This window comes from Cupressus sempervirens, chromosome 4 (assembly GCF_028749045.1).
Source record: "Cupressus sempervirens isolate cs-2001-9-10 chromosome 4, ASM2874904v1, whole genome shotgun sequence".
Lineage (NCBI taxonomy): Eukaryota > Viridiplantae > Streptophyta > Pinopsida > Cupressales > Cupressaceae > Cupressus > Cupressus sempervirens.
This window is the reverse complement of record NC_143121.1, coordinates 243,899,428-243,906,023: the sequence shown is the minus strand read 5'-3', so window position 1 is coordinate 243,906,023 and position 6,596 is coordinate 243,899,428.

Sequence of the window (6,596 nt, the reverse complement as noted above, 5' to 3'; positions counted from 1 at the left end):
CTAACCCCAATTACAACCCAAACCCTTACCTAATTCTAACCCTAACTCTAATTCTCATCCTAACCCTTATCCTAACCCTAACACTAATTCTAACCCTAACACTAACTATAATGCTAATTCTTATCCTAACCCTAATTCTAACGCTAATTCTAACCCTAACTCTAACTTTATCTCTAACTCTAACCCTACCCCTAATTTTAACCCTAACTATAACTCGATCTCTAACTCTAATTGTAATCCTAACCCTAACTCTAACTCTAAGCATAACCCTAAACCTAACCCTAATACTATATGTAACTCTAACCCTAACCCTAATTCTAATCCTAATCCCAACCCTAACCCTAATCCTAAATCTAACCCTAACCTTAAATCTATCTTTAACTTTAACTCTAACCTGATGAAATGTCCCTTTTCTGATTTTTGTATGATATTTCCAACCTTTAATCAGATCTTTAAAATCAAACAACTAATATCCCAAAGATCCACCAAATTCCTCAAGAAACCCCAAATCGGGTATGCTGAAAATAGTGCTAAAAGCTTCACAACTTCACAAATTATTAATAAATCTGAAAATGGAAATTTTTACAGAATTTTTAGCAGCATAACAGCCTAAAAATTGACATTTCCAGATCCGTATAGCCTTTACACAACAGCTCGAAAATGTAGGACCAAAACCATGCTCATCGGGCTCCCGAAATAGCACAAAATATGCCCAAAAACACCACAAAAATACTAATAATCTATCTCAAAAGTTTAATCATGTCCCAATATATATATTTAGCTCTATTTTAACATTTAAAAGTCTGATATATAGCAGCAACCCAAACTGATATGAAATACTCAACTGTAAACACCAAACTCATACAAAAACACACCCGAAAACTCACAAATCTGCACTGTTCAGCACAAAGGCAAACTCTGTATGAGCATGCACATGGAATGGATTCAAAATCCCGTCCTTAGCCTTCCTGGAAACCTGCAACCTCCCGTTCTTGGGTCTCCCTGGAAACCTGCAAACTCCCGTTCTTGGGTCTCCTTCTCCACGGGTTTGGTAGCCTCTGAAGAATAACAAAGAATGAGCAAAAATCAAGTTCTAGAATGAGCCCAAAATGCCTCCAAAACCCCTTAAAAGAGGGCATAACTATAACTCACGTCCAAGAGAGGTTAATGAAATATATTTTAATAATAATTTTCATTTATTAGTCCAACGGTTTCCAAAGATTAACCCCCCTTTTCCGAAACTTCACTTTCTTGGGCCTACCTGCCTTAGCAAAGATTATTATTTTTTAATTATTTGAAAAGGGGACATGACAAGTCCTCCCCTCCCAAACATTGCTTGTCCTCAAGCAATGGTTGAACAATAAACCAATCAATCCACTTGGATCCCAAATGTAGTCATGAACTATACTATTACCAATTAACACAGGCTCTTGCAATATCCTCTGCAATATGACCAAGAAGAATCCATAATCAAACTGACAATTATAGCTCAACCAAACTCCAAAATCACCACTACCTCAATCAAAAACCCATGAGGCACAAACTCTTAGAACACCAAAACCCAAGCAAAGTGGACAAATATAACTACCAACATATTAAATACCATCAACGCATCCCACTGGCCTATACGGAATGCACAATCCAACTCTGCAACAATGGTGAATGCTCTCAAATGAAACTGTACCAAGTATGGAGAATCCACACACTGTACAACTCCTGCAGTCAACACAACTTTGCAAATCACCGGCCACTATCTCATAACCATAACTACCATGCACCCCTGATGGTGAAAAGCCATCACAAGATAAATAATAAGAATTGGAACCCAAACCAAATTTTCATGCCATCAACTCCTCAACACAAGGATCAAATGCTAACTGATGTACATACCTTGCAATATAATGTTGATAAAAAAAACCAACCTTAGTCAACAACTCACCATGAACAAGTGATACAACCCACTGTGACTGATCACCAGCTAAGTCAGGAGATGTCATAGCCAAAGGAGTAGAATCAATAACAACACCCGCTGAAGCATCACTCTGAAACTCCTGCTCTAAGTCATGTATTATCAAGCTGTCAACTGTAGAACCTATCACCATGTCATGCCCATCACAACTCTCATCTTGAGGCATCAAATTGTCCCATAACTGATGATAAGCACTAGGAACCAAAGTACATCTCTGTATCATTATCTCATCAACATGGTCATCAAAGGTAAATTGATGAGCATACCTCATAGTGTAATGCCGATAGAATGCACCAATCTCAGTCAGTGGCTCAGAACGTAATCTAGATGAAACTAACTGCAATTGATCATTAACCATGTTGGAACTAACTACTAGCTCCGAAGATATCACCAAGGGAGTAGTGTTACTAGTAGGAACCATGCCAACTGCCGACTCACCAACATCACACATGATCTTTGATACATCTCTAGTCTCTGTGCCATCAATACTAGAGGCCACCACAATGTCAGGCATACAACAATCTACTACAGCACCCAACTCAACTGAACCTAACTCTAGTGGAAATGAACCTGATATTCCAATGTTAGTATCAAGAATGGATGCATCCCCATCTCCACTGTCTCTGACAATCTCGGCCATGGACATCCTCGGATCACCAAACACCATAGCTTGTGACTGTATAGAATTAGGTGAAGACTGTAGTCGCTCTAACTCCATGATCACCTTAGCCAAATGAAACTGTGACTCCTTGAAAGCCAACTGTGTACTCTCAAGAATCTCAGAAGTCACCTCAAGCTACTCAGTAAGCTCACTCACCTCATCTTCCTTGGCCAACAATGCATCATATGCTGTACTGCCCCACTTCATAAGATAATCTCTGTCAGCTACCAACTACATATAATCATGTCTTAGAATCTAGATAGCCTCCCATAAAGAGTGGAACTCTGTCAAGGAAAGATAACTGCCTCCCTGCTCATCACTAGTAGGAGAACCCCATCCATAAACTGCTAACAACTGACGAGCAACATCAAAATGCTGGCAAGTGATAGCAATGTCTTGGTCACTAACTCTCAACTAATTAGACACATGATGGCACTGGCTTGACTGTCTCCTACAAACCTCCTCTGATGCACTGTCGAAAGGAGTATCCTCAAAGTTACTAGTCTCTAGAGTATTACCATCCATATCCTGTGAATCAAATCTAAAACTCATATCAACATATGGAGTATCAAAAACATTAGCATTGCTGTCCAACTCCTCTATACCCAAGGAAACTAAGTCTTCAAAATTGCCCACTACATCCTCCTGGATGTCATCAATGCCAATATGATCCTGGGACTCATCTATACACACTGCCAAATATGAAATATCATCAACACATTCTAGCAAGTATGGTCGACTGGATATATGAACAAAGCCCAACATTGGTGTATAAAAACTAATACCAACATTGGACAAGCTGCTAGCACAAGAAAAGACAACACCGTGCAATCTGCTAATCAAATCCATGATAGCACCCAAACAAACACTACTACCAAAAAGTGTTAAAGATCTCCTATCAACTGAATCCCAAATGCCAATATAACAATCTTGAGTCCATATCTGTAAACTAGAATCAGCTGGTAACTCAAGCAAAATCTTCACTTGAGTAATATGACCAATACCAACTAACTCCACATACCTATCATGATGAGATAATGAAGTCAAAATACTATCTTCACTCACCTTCAGCTGGCGGGATAAATCATGTGAAGTACTACCTGCCTCAACCTCATGTGATGAAGAATCTAACTGTGCCTGGTACTCTTTCTCAGCAAAGTCACGAATGCTCAATGTTTGCTCATCTCTACCAAGTATCTCACCATACTGCACAACAACATCCTCATAATCATCATCTGAACCCACTACACTGTAGTCACTGCCTGTTGTAACTATACTATCCTGAATACCTGTGGCATCACCCTTTGACGGCCTGTAAACAATTGTCTCAATTTGAGTATCAAGTTGACCATTACTATCAATCTGTGTAATATCCTTTCCTACCACCTCCTGTGGAAGAGTAGAATTTGAGACCTCTACCTGGCTATTAGCTAGTTTCTCAAACTCCTCATGCAAGTTCTTGGGAATTGTGTCATTTGTCCTGTGAGAAAATTTGCGAAATAGAAATCCAGTCAACTTATCCACCTTAGCTGGGTCAGATAACATGTCATTCATTATACGGTGGTGCTCAACCAACTGTTTAGACATGTCATGGCTTATTTTCATAATTTTATCTCGAATGTCTAAATAACCATCCTTTCTACTGTTTTGACTCTGGCTATCAATTGTCCAAGATCGTTTCCTCTGAGACTCTGTACTATACCTGTCCATTCTGGATAAAGTAGAGTGTAACCCCAATAGGATATAACTTCTTCAAACACCAAGAACTAACATGCAAATGATTAGAAGTAGCATGCAACCATAGATTTGGACATGCAACTGATTAGAAGCAACATGCAACCACCAAATTATGACATGCAAGATCTGGGTAGTTGTCAAAACTGACATGTAAACTTCTACAACCACCAAATTCACCAAGAACTAACATGCAAATGATTAGAAGTAGCATGAAACCATAGATTTTGACATGAAACTAATTAGAAGCAACATGCAACCACCAAATTATGACATGCAAGATCTGGGTAGTTGTCAAAACTGACATGCAAGATCTGGGTACTTGTCAAAACTGAAATGCAAACTTCTACAACCACCAAATTCACCAAGAACTAACATGAAAATGATTAGAAGTAGCATGCAACCATAAATTTTGACATGCAGCTGATTAGAAGCAACATGCAATCATAAATTATGACATGCAAGATTTTGGTAGTTCTCAAAACTGAAATGCAAGATCTGGGTAGTTGTCAAAACTGACCTGCAAACTTCTACAAACCCTCAGGCTGGCAAGATCATGGCTCTGATACCACTGAAATGTCCCTTTTCTGATTTTTGTATGATATTTCCAACCTTTAATCAGATCTTTAAAATCAAACAACTAATATCCCAAAGATCCACCAAATTCCTCAAGAAACCCCAAATCGGGTATGCTGAAAATAGTGCTAAAAGCTTCACAACTTCACAAATTATTAATAAATCTGAAAATGAAAATTTTTACAGAATTTTCAGCAGCATAACAGCCTAAAAATTGACATTTCCAGATCCGTATAGCCTTTACACAACAGCTCGAAAATGTAGGACCAAAACCATGCTCATCGGGCTCCCGAAATAGCACAAAATATGCCCGGAAACACCACAAAAATACTAATAATCTATCTCAGAAGTTTAATCACGTCCCAATATATATATTCAGCTCTATTTTAACATTTAAAAGTCTGATATACAGCAGCAACCCAAACTGATATGAAATACTCAACTGTAAACACCAAACTCATACAAAAACACACCCGAAAACTCACAAATCTGCACTGTTCAGCACAAAGGCAAACTCTGTATGAGCATGCACATGGAATGGCTTCAAACTCCCATCCTTAGCCTTTTTGGAAACCTGCAACCTCCCGTTCTTGGGTCTCCCTGGAAACCTGCAAACTCCCGTTCTTGGGTCTCCTCCACAGGTTTGGTAGCCTCTGAAGAATAACAAAGAATGAGCAAAAATCAAGTTCTGGAATGAGCCCAAAATGCCTCCAAAACCCCTTAAAAGAGGGCATAACTATAACTCACGTCCAAGAGAGGTTAATGAAACATATTTTAATAATAATTTTCATTTATTAGTCCAACGGTTTCCAAAGATTAACCCCCCTTTTCCGAAACTTCACTTTCTTGGGCCTGCCTGCCTTAGCAAAGATTATTATTTTTTAATTATTTGAAAAGGGGACATGACACCTAAACCCTAAATCCAACCCTAACCCTACCTCTAATTTTTACTCCAATTGTAACCCTAATCCTAATGCCAACTCTAACCCTAATCGTAACCCTAACCTTAACCCTAACCCTAATTCTAACCTTAACCTTAATTCTTACCCTAACTATAACCCTAACTCTTAAGTCTAACCCTTATTTTAACTCTAATTCTAAGTCTAACTCTAACTCAAACCCTAACTCTAATTCTAACCCCAACCCTAACCTTAACTGTATTTGTCACCCTAATTCTTACCCTTACCTTAACTATATTTCTAACCCTAATCCTAACTCTAACTCTAATTCTAAGCCTAACCCTAACCCTAATTGTATCTCTAACCCTGACCCTAACTCTAGCTCTAATTGTAACCCTAACCCTAACAATAACCCTAAATCTAACCCTAACTCTAATTCAAACCCTATCTCTCTTCTAATTTTAACCCTAATGCTAACCCCAACTCTAACCCTAACCCTAACCTTAACCATAAACATAACTCTATCCCTAACTCTAACCCTAAATCTAACTCTACCATAATTGGACCCTAATCCTAACTTTAATCATGACTCAAACCCTAGCCCTAACTGTAACTCTAACCTTAACCCTGACTCAAACCCTAACCTAACCCTAGCCCTAGCCCTACTATAACCCTAACCCTAATCATAACCATGACTCCAATCCTAACCTTAACCATGAGCATAACTCTAACCCTAACCTTAACCATAAACATAACT